Source organism: Anomalospiza imberbis, chromosome 16 (assembly GCF_031753505.1).
Source record: "Anomalospiza imberbis isolate Cuckoo-Finch-1a 21T00152 chromosome 16, ASM3175350v1, whole genome shotgun sequence".
NCBI lineage: Eukaryota > Metazoa > Chordata > Aves > Passeriformes > Viduidae > Anomalospiza > Anomalospiza imberbis.
The window spans coordinates 11358387-11373436 of record NC_089696.1 but is presented as its reverse complement, the minus strand read 5'-3'; the positions used below and the strand labels follow the sequence as shown (position 1 = coordinate 11373436).

General features: G+C 40.0%; 2 protein-coding genes across 2 annotated transcripts in view; one reads left to right on the top strand and one right to left on the bottom strand.

Annotated features, from left to right (window-relative positions):
• C16H7orf50 (chromosome 16 C7orf50 homolog) overlaps nt 1–15050 on the top strand; it is a 124512-nt gene that overhangs the window by 67984 nt on the left and 41478 nt on the right. The gene's annotated exons all lie outside the window — the stretch shown is intronic.
• The window catches only part of GPR146 (G protein-coupled receptor 146), a 44824-nt gene that overhangs the window by 19793 nt on the left and 9981 nt on the right, over nt 1–15050 (bottom strand). The window contains exon 2 of the mRNA XM_068207042.1: nt 3223–3264. The gene's annotated coding sequence lies outside the window, so the exon portion shown is untranslated. The remainder of the gene's footprint in view (nt 1–3222; nt 3265–15050) is intronic.

The following is a 15050-nucleotide window of genomic DNA, read 5'->3' as shown; positions in this document are numbered from 1 at the left end:
AAAATTGTGCTTTCATGTTAACCATCCTGTACCACCTTTAAACTTTGCCTTTGCAGCCATACTGTGGCTTCCATAAAGCAGCACTTGGGATGGAGGCTGGTCCTTCACTGCTGCCCTGGCTGGTCAGCAGCCTTTGTTCTGGTCTTTGTGCCCTGCTTGTCCTGCAACCCCCTGACTGTCAGCTGTTTCCTTCCCACAGCTCTGTAATGGCCTGCTTTTGGGTTTGGGACTTCAGTTTGTGATGTACTAGTTCTAAAATCCCAGGATTACAGGTGTGCTCCTTTACTGTCCTCAGGTGTCAGCTGGAACACTGCTGCCAAGATGCCCTGGTGCCCTCATTCTTAAAGGGTGATTAGGAGACCAGTCTGAGAATAGCTGTAACTGATGAAAGGATCGAGAGAATTTATATATTTGGCAGTTCTAACCATTTTTACACTTACTTTATAGACCTGGAAAGAAGGGACTTGCAATAAATATGAAATTCTAAAAATGTCAACCGTGCCCAACTTCTACAAACTTTATTATCATTACCTCTGTAAGAATTAAAAGTCAGTTCATATACTCCAGAGCAGCAAATATTGTCAGACAATGTGTAATGGAAATTTCTGAGAGCCAATATTTAACATCTTGAAATGAGAAGCATCCAGGATAACTTTTGAAATCGCTTGAATTCACTATATATTACAACAAAATATGAAGGTAAATATTAAGGTATTTTCATCAGATGGCTTTAAATTAATCTTTGGATTTCCTTTAAAAAAAGAGATGAAGAATCTTTGAGTAATGGAGAAACAGGGTGCCCCTCATATTGCTCTCACTCTGAAGTATGACGTAGAGAAAAGTTACTTGGAAGTAGTTCCATTTCCATGTTTAAACTCTTGTTATTTGAGTCCAGAATGCTCTTAAATTATCTGGTTTAGGCCTTGATACTGCAAATTAACTCTGGGTAGTTAGATGCATAAACAGAGGCAGCAAAACCCCACTGAAATTAATACATCTTGTGTGGCCCGGGGCTCTGTCTCATGGGGCTGTTTGCTGGGGGTTTGTTTATTTTTTAAGTGTTCTAAAATGTTTCCCAAGTATGTGACGTTCCATAAATGGCAGATCAGTAGCAGCAAACTTCAAACCCTCTTACAAAGTAGCTTTTCTTGGCTTTGTTTAGGAAAGTCTCTTTGATTCTGCTTGTATTTAATGTGCTGCTGGGTAACTGTGGAACATGCATCTTCTTAAACCAAATTCAGAGAGTACCATGAACTGACACCTGCTTAAGTCTTTAATTAAAAGTGGTTTAATCTCTAACAATCTCTATGTACATAAGCAGAAAGTATCCGTGTTTCATGTGTACTTTGAACTGCCATTCATTTAGAAATCAAAGATTTGTAAATGAAACACAGTATGCCAGACATGATGATGTTTGACTGGAATCTCTTCTTGTTGGCATAGCCTGGATTTCCTGGTGCTGTCAGCCCCCGGGAATACATTCTTATTAAAAATTACGGAGCCAGGAAAAAATATAGAAGGAAGTCTTAAAAAAGTGTATGTATCAACTATATAAAAAATAAATTTAAAGTAGGCAAACACATAGTGGGACCTGTAGTGGAGAACTGCCAGTGGGATCAGACTTTTGTAGATGAGTATGTTGCAGGTGAGTATGTTGGAGGAGCTGTTTCTACACCAACTCCAGGTTTTGGGTAACAGACTTTTTTTTAACTATTCCCTCTAAAAGAGTGGTTGCCCATGGAGCTGCATGCATGTAATGGGTTTATGATTGGCCTTCAGTTAAGAATTTAAACTTAAAAGCTTGTCTTGCTGTAGCTGATATCTTATTCAATATATCCTTTCTGTTTGTATACACAGTCTCTAAGATTAGTGTGGTTGAGTATATTGAAAGTAATAAAAAACAGACACAGAGAAATTGTTGCATGTTTAAAGAAAAAAATCATAAAATGAAAGAGGAAGTGCATCATTTATTATAACACCATGTAGACTAATGAAAAACATACTGCAGGCTGGAAATTTGTTAAGAGCTGAACTCAAAAAGTTTCCACTCCCAAAAAATGCCTTGGGGCCTCCAGCTGTAAGCCTGTGGCTAAAGAGGCCCTATGGTAAACTGACATAAAAAATAAGTACTCCATAAACAGTCAGCTCCTGTTTCACAATAGCTGGAAAGATATTTTTAAGAAGTATTACTATTGATGCTGACTGTACTTTATCTAAGTAAAGAAAGGCAGTGCATTTAACTAGAACGTAAAATTGGGAGTTGGACACTGGGCACCAAAATGTTTATTGTACATAGGAGAATATGAAAATATGAGGTGACCTGCTGAGAGTAACAGAACAGCAGCTGGTACTGGCAGAGCTGGAATTAACATTAAATAATTCCTGGTTTCTCATCCTTTGCTCATTAGACTGGGCTGTACAAGTCCCCTGTTCCTCTCCACGCTGAGCAGGTGCCACCCCTTGTACCCAAGCACGTTCTTTTGTTGTGTGCAAATCCCCCTTCAGAATATTGGTGTTTGCACCAGCAGTGCTCACATGAATGGAATTAATTGTCCTCTTAAAGAAGATAAGGTGAAGTTTTCTGTCTGCCCTTTAAATCTAAACAGATTAAGTTTAGATTAGAAGTCTTTCCTAAAGGTGCATCTTCCCTGCTGAGCCAAGTGGGGCTTGGCTTTGGCTTTGCCTTTTCCCTTCTCCCTGCTCAGCCCTTGTTAATGACACTCATTCCCATGGGCCGTGGGCTTCCAAGGCAAGGTGAACTGTCAGGATGCTCTCCCAGGAAGGCACTGCAGCCTCCATTCTTTCTTCACATGGCTTGGGAAGCAGTTTGCAGAAGTAATGCCAATTAAACCTTCTGAGGTGTCTCCAGTCTCTTTCCCCAGAGGTTTCCCTGCCTGGCAAAGAGCCCTGGAGTGTGTCAGAGATGATGGGACACTTCCACACAGTCCAGATTTCACAGACTTAGAAAGATGTAGTAAATTGAATGTAACTTTGTGAGACTGTTTAGGTGGCAGCTTTGTGATCTTTGAGAAGGACAATCTGAGAGTAGATATCATTTATCTTAGCTACATCTTTGGTCAGGACTTGGAAATCCAGTACCTTTTTACAGAAGTAAGTATCAGGTCTAGAAATGCCAGTTTTGGTAAATATTTTCACAGTTTTATATTGATGAAATAAGCATGCACAGTAATAAACACACTGTATTGCTACAGCGCTACTTACATGAGGTGCAGCCCAGGAGAGTGTCAGTCTGAGATGGAGCCACTGGGAGGAGAAAAGGCAAAAAAAAAAAAAAAAAGTGCAACCGTTACTTCTAGGTGATTGAAAGAAATGAAAACAAAATTTAATCAAATCTGGTAAATATAGATAACTTTCAATTTTTTGTCTTGCATCTCCCTGTACCATCTCTGTGTAGCACCTGCAATAGCCAGTGTTTTCATCCAGTGATTAGAAAATCTGTAACATAATTTTTCATGGTGTTTGATGCTGTAATGCCTCACAGTGGGGCTGATGGTTTTATTTACACTTGTGAGGTGAATTGAATATCTAATAAAAGTTGTAGATTGATCCAAAAATAGAACCATAACTTGGTTCTCCTCATTAAAAATGTCATGCTTGGTGGATTAAAACTGACATGTAACAGTCCTGATATGAAATATTTGCTCTGTAATACGAAACCATGATAAATGTCACTTTGGTTTGTTACTGTTACAAGTGGTGGGTTTGGCACACAGTGTCACATTAATTTTACTGATTATATATTTGCTCCTTTGTATGCTATGGGGAAAAAATATAAAGAATTATATTTTATTGCATTTTAAGAAGTGTAATATATTTGTCCACTCAAGATTTGTAACCACTATTTCAGTATATCTTTAGATAAGGTGCAACTTATCTAAAGGAGATGAAAAAATAAGTAAAGCACTAATTTCCATATGTATTGCAGTGGGAAAAAATATAAACAAGCATACATAAGGAATTGAAGAGATTTGAGCTGAGATTAATGATTGAACAGTAATACTTGTAGAGAAAGGCAAACTTTAATGAGAGTAGATGAGTTTTCCCCTAAAAAGAAAGATTAACTTGTTCAAGGGTACTTAATTATGACTGAATTTTGAGGTAAGTAGAATACTTAATCTGGGAAAAATGTTTTAAGATAGCTGCCTGTGCCACTTCATTCTTTTTTGTATTAAAGTTTTATTGAGAGATGCAGAGCTGGTCTGTAAAAGATCTGATCTCATTCTGATGTACTTTTTGTCTACTATTAGGACCAGTTATGGTTGTTACTACCACATTTTCCAGTCAGGGCTCCCCAGCTCCCCTGCTCTCCTTGGCCTCTCTCTGCCCTCTGTTTGACATCTTGTGGTTGGCATTTAAGGGCCCAAGAAAAACAAACAGTGCAACCAGTATTTTCCTTGCAATTTTAGTTTCATAGTTTGATGGAGAATAGTAAATAGAAGGACAAACTGTTACTATTTTTATGTGGTCTTGCTCTTAAGAAAAAGAGATTTCCCATGTGCCACACAGGTGGAAATGCCCAGCACCTACTCTGGTGGCTGTAAAACTCTGCAGTAGTGGCTGGCTCATCACAGTCTCTGGCTGGCCTCACTTCTCAAGAACAAAAATAAATCAGCCACAGATCCATGCAAAGAAGGAGCAGCTGCTGTGTTCATGCTTCCATGCAAATTTAAGTCACATTCAGGGAAGTAGCGGGACAGCTGCCCCATGCTTCAAAGCAAAAACTGATTGTGGAGAGCTTCTCCTGGTGCCTGTCACTGCTGAAGTCCCACCTGGACACAGCTGTGACACATCTGGAGCTCTGGGAGCTCCAGATGTGTAAGGACAGGCTGCAGGAGATGGCTCCCCCTGAGTAATGCAGTCCTCCAGTGCTTTAGTCGTGTCCTGTGGCCTCGTCTCCACGTGGGCATGGGTATCACTAGGATTAGACATGTGAACTGTTGAATTCAGCTGGCAGAGTTGCACAAGTTTCTTTATATGCATAGCAAGGTGCAGTGCTGAGATCTGCATTCCCAGGACCACTGCTGTGTGCTCATGGAGCCCTTTGGGCTGGGTTGGAGAAAGGTTCTGTGGTCACCCAGCAGTCTCCAAAGAGCAGCTTTGCTACTGCTGACCTGCTGCAGCTTCCCAAGGATAACGTGGGACTGACTCACTGCTTTCCTCCCTCGTTACTCAGTAACCCTCCTGCATTGATTCTTTTGCTTTCTGATCCTTGCTGTTGAAGTACAATTTCTTTTATGTAGTAAACAATGTTTCAGGATTGATTAAATCACAACATGAATCATAATGGAAATGCTGAGCTATACACAGGGCTCTTCACATCTATAAGTCTGTGGAGATGAATAACAAGTTCTGTAGGGACAGCCTTAAAGTGGGTTTGCAGTTCTGCTGGGAGCTAAACTCACTGGTCTTTGTTTCAATATAGTCAACTTGAGTGGAATAAAATGCTGGTTAATCAGTTTGAAATTAAATTGTGGCATGGGCAGAATGAGCATAGTTATTTCTAGATAGCTTAAAGAATGGAGTATGATTTCAAAGGTCGTGTGTAATTATACTTTTATTCATGAGGCCTGTGTTTTGTATTCTAACAAATATAATTCATGTATTAATCATACAGAATTCTGAATCAGAACATAAAATTTTGCAGTGCTATAATTAAGAAAAATGAAAGTGATAAGGAGTAGCAGCTATGTAGCTCATGAGGGAGTTAATTTACACGTGTGTTTTAGGCCATTAAGTACTACAAAGCAAGAAGTGCTGCTTTGCCAGCACAAACCAAAGGAAGGCAGTTTTGTACCACTCCCTTCCCCAGCCAGCATCGCTGGGAATACCAGAGAGCGCCGGCTGTAGCTCTGGAAGTAGCTTGCACAAGAAATGTGCAAGAAAATATAAATCACTGTTGCAGACTGTTGTTTAGTAAAGAAAATCTTTCGTATTCTGCATGTGGACATGAATTTTTCTCTATGCAAATGTTTTTATCCTTTCAGGTTGAACTAAGTTTTACAAAGTTATAAAGCCAAGAGGTCAGGTGTTTTTTTCTGTGTGTCAGGACTCTCCAGAGGCTGGGATCTGCAGGCCATCCAGGACATCCTTGTTCATGCTGTGCTTTCCTTTTTGGTTTTTTTTAAGAGGTCTGAAGCATTTTCCTTGTGTGGTTTTGCAACCCCATTATTTTTTTTCCTGAGCAGCAGGAGTCCTATCACTAGATCAAATTTGGAATTCACTGCTTCCAACAATTGTCTAATGGATCCACATGTTTACACAGCATGACACTGGCATCCAGATAGTGTCAATCAGTACTACTGTTTCATGCTTCCTCCCTGCTTAAAAAAAAAAAAAGAGGAGGAAAAAAGGGAAAAGTACAGACACTTTTTTTCCTGGTACTCAGGGGAGCAGTGAATGTTTCAGCCACCAGTACTCTCTCACAAAATTTTGGAAAATTCTTTTTCCATCTGCTCTAACTGAAAATGCCAACTCTCAGGTATTTTATCAGTACTTATTGTATCAATAAATAGATCTTAAAAGTCACAGAATCCCAGAACTGCCTGGGTTTTAAGAGACCTTAAGGATCATTTACTTCAGCCCCACTGCTGTGGACACACCAGAGCAGGTTGCTCAGAGCTCCATCACACCTGGCCTTACTTCCAGGGATGAACGCTACAAAACAGGAGACTGGAAAATAACATTTCCAGACCCAATCCTTTCTTCATTCCTATGACTCCCTGCTGAGTGAAAACTTGATTATCTTGTAGTGCTGTGCCCCTAACTTGCAGCACCCACACCACTGCCTCGATGAAGCTCGGGCTGCTTCTCCCTGCCACTGATGTGTCCCTGTGCTGAGGTGGGCATTTGTGTGGCCTTATGGTGAATCAAATCACCCAAAGGATCTTTCTGAAAACCAGAGTAGCCAGGGGCAGCCTCAGGCACTTGGCATTTGTCTAGCCCAGGAGGACCATTTGTAATTTACTTGCTCGTGTGTTTTGCCAAGTGTTTGATTCCTGTTCCCTGTTATTGGATGTAAATAAATCAGTAGCAATTACTTGGCAACAACCTTCCACGGTCATTTGCTCTGAAGAAATTTAGTCCCTGGTAGCATTAAGTGAAGGAAGGGGGGTTTGGCTGGGACACCAGAACCTTTCTTTTTTTTTAATGTTCTCATGGGATTTTTCCCTTCCACACAAGCAACTTCCTCAACTGGCCAAGTGGTCTTGATTTAATGTTGCTTTATGAACATGACTTGTCGCAGCTGCAGGATGTCATAACCTCTATTTCCTTAGCTTAGATTTGAAATCTGGAGCCATATGATGCAGATGAACCACAACTGCCCTTGCTTAATTTAACTTGATGTATTTGTTGTGAAAATACCGTTGTTCACTCCAAGTTTTAGCTGCTAAATGAATTAAGCTGATCTGCACTGGTAAATGGGGAATATTGACCAGCTTGATTAAAAAACTCCCTAAAAGCTGCAACAAAAGCTCCAGTAATCTTTAACTTATCTGTGCTAATGAAAATAATTCATTAGTGTAAACTTAAAAAAAATCAAAATTTGTTTTAAATACAATAATTAGAGGTTGTCCCTGAGATGAATGTAGCTCTGATGCAAAAAAAAAACCACCCAAATTCTTACAGAAATAATTGTATGTTGTACAGTATTTCAGGGAAGTACAGTGAGCTCACGAAAAACTGTGGCTGCAGACAGGATTCAGAGTACAAGATGATGAGCAGAACTGGGTTGGCTTTGCCTCCAAAATTTGATTTTACAGAGATCCTGTTCTTGTGCAGCTTAGAAACTTTTGCATTTGAAGTAAAGCCAACTGGATTTGTAAAGATACTTATCTTATTCTCTGGCCCCATTCAAATCACCAGAAAATATTAAGGCTGACAAGCCTAACTTTATATGCTTCTCAATTAATATTTTTATGTTAGATTATAGTACACACAGATTTGCACAAGTGCCAGGTTTGAAGTCACTCAGCTGGTTTCCAAGTGGCAGATGCTGCCTTGACTACTGTATGTCTGCTCTCCACAACAGTAAATATTAATGTCAGAGTTAGTGTCTTTCCTTGTAACTTGTTGCGTTAGAGAAATCTTAATTTAGTCCATTTTAATATAAGACTAAACTTTTCAGTTCTAGGTTGACACGTACAGTGTGTGTCAGCTCCCTGTAACTCCTTGTTATTTTTGGCATTTTGTCTTCTGTTGAAATTTATGTCCTTATTGGTTTTTTGTTGTTTTGTAAAGTATGTTTTTAAAGTAACTCATCTAGAGTAAGCAGGCAGAATAAAAGCAGTGCCACGTCCTTTCTAAAGATACTTGACTGTGTGCTTTAGATGTGTAAAATTAAAAAAAAAAAAAAGAGAAACAGTCTTTGCCATGGCTGTAGTCTGTTAAATAGAAAAAAACCCCAAATATTCCCCAGCATTTGCAAACGCATCCTTTTAGTGAAGAGATTGAGACACAGCAAAAGTGAAAAATCACCCAAGAGGGTTTGCTTGTGCATGCAGTCACTGAAGGTCAGTCTCAATTGCTAATATGTCCTATGAGATTTTTCTTACTGCTTCTTATATAAATGAAGATTCATTTACAGGCTTTAATTTGTAGAATTTTTTTATGATTAAGTTTATAAATGTCATAATCTAATTAACTTCCACTTTGTACAACTGCTTGTTTGTAGTGGTATTTTGTAAATTTTCTTATTTAATTATTCATAGATGCTCAGAGAGACTAAACAAAGTTTGAGAACTGGGATGCTTTCCCAAATGTAGTTTAGAGCTGTTGGCCAGTCAGTGAACTGCTTGTGCAGTCTGAAATAGAAGTAGCCCCAGCAGCACCTGCTGGAACAGCATCTGCAGGATGCTAAGTGTGGCAAATCAACACCTGTGTGTTGGTAAGGTGCAGGTGATCTGTGTGAGGGCACCCGCAGAGTTACTTCTAATTGTCAGATGTGTCTTGTGGAGTGGAAAAGCACAGAGGAAATTGTATTCAAATACTGAAAATTACCTTACAATTAACATGCAGTTTTACTTGATGGATTTTGGGCAATTCTACTTCTTGCCAACCTGCGCGGACTGAGTGAGGTTTCTTTTCCTCCGCCTATTTCCTCTCCCTCCCAGGGTATTGCAACAAACCGGTTCTGAGTTTAGTGTAAGGCAGTGGAGCCATTCTGGATTTAAAAGCTGGTGTTGGTGTCTGGAGGCAGTGCTATGGTCCGGGGACTTGGCTGAATTCCTTAGCAGTGGTTCCATGACCAGCTGGAGCAGTTTCTTGCACTTCCCCATCCATTCTTTTTTTGACATGGTCATTGAAAATTATTTATGCACCCTAAGATTTAACCCATCCCATATTAGACTATGCAATGTCACAGCCTTACAGGCTGACCTGACTTTATTTATATTCACACACACACAGAGCTGACATTTCACACAAATCTCTGTCAGAGCTGCAGAGCTGATGGCTAAAGAGCACCTGCTGACAGCTGGATGTCCTGTGTGGCCAGGCAGCTCCCAGGAGGGGATGTGTTTGCCCCTGGCTCGCTCGGCGAGTTGAGCATGGGCACTTTCCTGCCGGCAGCCGTGTGAACGTGACCACCTCCAGACATTGGGATGCCCGCACTGCCTCTAGTGCTGGTACCTGCCTGATGGCACGTGGTTATCTCTCAGCTAACCTGCTGCTGGGACACAGAGCTGCCTTCCAGTCTGTTGTCAGTAACAGAGGTTACTGATTTGAAGGTGTGCACCTTCCACCAGAGGGAAAGGATTGCGGAAGGCAGTTTGAGGAGAGGATGGTGAGTGGTGTGATACTCAAGCAGGGAGAAGCTGGGGGTGGGCTGAACGTGTTGTTGAGACAGACAAGAAGAATGGGATTTTGCAACCAGGAGGAAGTGGTGTGGTTGATTTGCCACGTCACAGTTCTCAGTGGCCCACCCATTTGTTTTGACATAAATACCTACTCTGGAGCTATGTCGAGGCATGAAGACGACACGTACCCTGACACTTGTGATCTTCAGGGTTTGTTGCTGCTCTTTGAAGAGTCAGCTTGATGTTTTAATGTTTTGTTTGGAGACTCAAGCATTTAGATTTGTAATTCTGCCCTTCAAGCCATTTCCCTGATTTACCTTGCAGAGTAAACATTCTTTTGTTCTGTTTTCCAGACTTCCTTTTCCTTGTCTTTGCTCTTGGCTTAATTTTGAGATATGATACTCAAGTCAGAGGTGTCTCCTTAGGAGCAAAAAAAACCCCAACAGCTAAGGGTTTTAGTGAGCTAACTATTTTCTCTGTTTAGAAGCAGCAGCTTACTTTCCAGTATTCTGGAAGTGCTCAAACACAGATCTTGCCAAAGGCACCGACTTGAACAGCAGCAGTGCTTAGAAGAACATGCTCAGGTTTTCTGGCAGCTCTTACAAGCCACTTAGAATAAACAGGCACATTGCTTGCAGCGAGTGCCCCACAGTTTGGAAAGCACTGCTGAAGGCAAATCTGTGAAGAATTTCTTCTTGTGGTTATAGTTCTCCATTTTTATATCTTCTACAGTGGGTCCAGTTTCCTCAGGGTTTGATATCTAGGATCTTAATATCAAATCTGGAATTAATACAGCTGTGTTTAGAGACTAAGACATTTGCAGGGTTCATAGCAATAATTCAGTGTGTGGCACAGTGGGGAACTCACGGTGTTTTAAACATTCTCCCCCTGTGCTTGTACAGATTTTTATAGTTGAGTTGAGAATTTATAACATGCTGGGTCTTATATTCCAGGTCTGTTTGTTTCTAAATCTATACACAGAACATCGACTAGGTCATAAATTTTTGCAGATGAAATGAAGGCTGATTAGAATTTTAATATTAAGGAAGGAAATGGCCTTGGGTAGTGCACTACAGAGCAGAACAGGCCTTCTGTTAATACACAAGAGTATTACTGTTTTCTTGAACTTTGCCTTCCAATCCAATTACGACTTGTGCCTAGAAATCATAACTCTGGTGCCTTCCAGTTGATAATGTTGAATGTTATCCTTGTCCAAGCTTATATAATTTCCAGTAGTAAAAACAATCTTGATTATAAAACTGCTAGATAATATACTCTTAAAAATGAGTTATGGGCAATAGTACATGGTCTTTGTTGATAAACAAAGCAGTCATGATGGTATATCAAATTGACCCAGTTCTGTCTCATTTTAAATTAAATGAAATCAAGAGTTTTTTCTTGAGACATGCTATTCCTGTGATGACATATTGTGTAACTCACACTTTGTGATAAGAATGAAGACAAAGGTTTCAGTATAAATGATTTTTTTTTTTTCTGAATCAAGCAAAATAACGGGAATCTCTGTGTTGGCTTTCATTTTAAGCACTTCTGTGATAGCATCATGTTCACAGTATGAAATGAGCTCATCCAAGGAGTACTTCCAGCCAGTTCCCTTATCAGCGTAAGCCATCGTAGCTCAGAACGTGTCCTCCCGTGTCCTCCTCCCCTGCCCTCACTGGTAACTGGCTTGGACCAGATGCTGCATAATTCCCTGGATCTGTATTTACCATCCCTTGGCTGCACACATCTTTGCTGCACATTTACAGCAGAAAATATTATTACTGAAGTGTGGAATCACATTCTAGTATTACTTCATGAAAATCGATTCTGATTCTTCGCTACTTCAGAGCATCTTATTAGCACAGTACAACTAATCATTTTCTTACAAAAGAATGACAGTTGTATCCTTGTTTAGATGCTGCCTGTGTATTTACAGGATATAAATATATGTAGCCAAATGTGGTGGCTAAACTTGGCTGCTTCTCCTGCTGATTTCTGTGGTTTTGCTTCACTGTCCAGAACAAGTGATAACATTTTCGACTCTCTTGCATCCATCACCAGGTTTGGTGAGATGTCCACTCTTGGCAGAAAAAGATCAATGCATATTTGTTTATTTGGGCCTTTAAATTGTATAGCAGACTTTTATCATTTATTATCTATCTCTAAGAAATTTTGTTTATCATTCTCACACCATTAAAACATCATATTAGTGGAACAGTCTGAAACATATTTATGCCACTCCAGAATCTCAAGGGGTTGTGCACAGGCTGTTAAGCAAGTAGGTTTATTTTAGATTTCTTCCCTTTTTTCTTTAATCACTTGTGTAATGTGTTTGAAATGTATGTCTGATGTTGATTCCTTTTTGTGTTCCACTGGGGGCATTTGATTTTGCAGCTAAAAGGATTGAATCCTAACTGTTCCTTTTGCATGGGTACATTAGAGGGTATTTTCTTCTTTCAGTCACAGAAAAGCATTCCTAGGATTTAAGGCCTGATAAAGTAACAAAAATACAGCAAATCCAAAAAGGCTAAAATACTAATGTATTTTTATGATTTGGGGGTTTTTATATGGGGGTAAATCAGAGCAGAAGGAACAAACTATATGAGAGATACCATTCCAAATGAAGAAATTAGAATTATTACAATGTGCCATCCACATTGTAAGAACAGTATGGATGAAGTCTGACTAGTGATTTTTTTCCCCCTGTATTAACCCACAAGTCTTTCAGTAACCAGAAATATACAGGTTTGTGATGACTTGGTATAATGAATCTGATGCTTAGAAAAAGAGTTTATTAAAAGATTTTTGTTTCCCCCTTGTTTCTTAAAGTAAAAAAATGCTAATGCCTCCTTTATTTTCTGAACTTCCAGACTGGAACCGAATTTGATAATACTGTTCCCAGCGTAAAGTACCCTTCACAGATCTTTGTGGAGCTTATGAATTCTTTTGTTTGATTTCTTGCAGTTTTTGGGCACAGCACAGTAAGTTTAGTGTTGGTATCTGCATTAGACTTGGCATTTCAGAAACATTCCAGTTTAAAGGTTCTGTTGTGATTCAGTGCTGAAGGTGCAGTGAGTTGGCAGCTCTGGAGAGACTAGTTTCTTTCTGGTACCATGTTATCTTTGATCAGGAAACCATTTGAACTGAGATGCCTTCAGAAAATAACATGAGAAAATATGGAAGTCCAGACCTTACCAGACAGTTTTGCTGGAAGGGAGGATCCAGTTGTGGTTTTGCCTACAAACACTTTTTATTTGTTGAGTTACAGTTCTTAATTACTCACAGTTGTGAGGGATTTCGTGTCAGCCGTGTGAGCTGTGTGAGCATTCCAAACCGAATTACCATTACGAGCTTTCCATGTATTCCCAGTTCTTCCCCCTCCTCAATTCACCTCACTCAAAAGCTGAGGAGAAGGGAATGTGACTGAAGGTCACTTTCTTCAGCTGGCCAAAATGCAAAGCTTAAGCCAGTGATCCAGCTGGCATCTTACACTAGAAGCTCCTCAAATGATCCAAGCATCATACAAAACTCTGGCATCAAACCAGGCACTTGGTGACACCCAGTGCTCCAAAACCAACCACTACTGCTTGTAGTGACAGACACGGGCAAGCACAGTGCTCCATCGTGTGCCAGGAGCAGTGTTTCTGTCCCTAACCCTGGAGATCTTCCCACCCAAAGTGGTACCTGCCCTGCTCTATGTGGTCCTGAAATAACCAACCAACTGCAGAAGCAAGTGGCCACACATGTGTGTAGCCCAGAGCGTCCCCATGAGCACTGAAAGAATTTTGCAGCTTTGTCAGACATGCCTCCACCTAAGAGTTTCCAGAAGAACTGATGGAGTGCAGCTACCACCTTCACCCATCATTCTTCCTGAAGGATGATGCTGTATCTAATGCTTGTTCAGGCAAAGACATCTTAATCTTATTGTAATAGGTTCTAATTATTCACTTCTGCAAGATCCCTGCCTGGGAGTCACCACAAGCCAGATACTCAGTGAAAGATTAGCCCAAGAAGTTCTTAATTACTGTGGAGTCACTCCAGCTCTTTAAAATGTATTGCCTGTACTGATACCATAAATCCATTTTCCTCTCCACTTGCTGTGGAGCCCTTTGTACCCTGGGTTCTGTGTTAATGAAGGCCCAGAAGTGCTGCTGTGGCTTATCCCTCATGCTGCTGGTTGTCATCTACAGCTGAGCACGTGCCATGGGGACACGGCTACAAAAGACACTGATAACCCAGCAGGTCAGGTATTATATGGCCCAGTTTCTAAAATTCTGATTATCACTCTGGAGAAAGAGCCACAAAAATGCTATGGAATTGTCTGTCTTTGTAGTGGACTTTGTGGCTTCCTATTTGCAACATTTGTTGCGAATAAATTTTTGCACTTTGGCCAAAACAAGACTGTTTTTATGACTTTACTTCAAAATGTGTTGAAAGCTTGTGTTGCTGTGTTATTTATTGTGCAGCACTTAAATAACTTTATATACTGAACACATGCTAAAGCAGAATTCACAAATGGCATCTCCCTCAGTGTAACTTCAGAAGAATTTCAGAGAACCTGCAGTTGGTGTCCTGCTGCAGCCACGTAACTGCAAGGAAGACAGACATTCTAAAAGTTTCGGGACAGGATTAGGAAAATTATAAATACTTGAAATTGTGACAGTACCAGGAACATTAAACCTAATTTGACTGAAATCCAAATACAAACCTTAATCTAAGACGCTAAAAGGAAAGTAATGAAAGATACAAGGCTTTTCCTAGGGATGAAGGATTTCAGAAGCCTTTAGAGGTCTGCGTGCTCTGTTATATGGGTTATGTTTCTGACACCTCCCAATGTGGATTTAAAGTAGTTTTTTATTTAAAAAGGAAAGATATACAGGCAGTTTGGCAGTAGATCTACTCTTTTAATAGATAAAAATGCCTAAAAACCTCTTGACAGTTGCTTGTAACAGGAGCTGTATTAGATACTTTTCTCCTTTTATTTCTAGTAAATTTATTGACTGAACAGCTGAGGAGGTGTTTCAGGCTAATTACCCATTTTCAAGCAACAACTGTGTCTCAAGTCTTTTGATCATGTGCCAGTTTTAAACTGAAAACAAACCTTGATATGACTGCACTTTTCACTTCTTTAGACTTTTGTAGTCTTTTTAGTCTTTCACTTCTTCAGTCTTTTGTAGTTAGTCAGAACTATTGATGAGATTTTCATACATGTGCTCCTACTGTCAAATGTGTGTT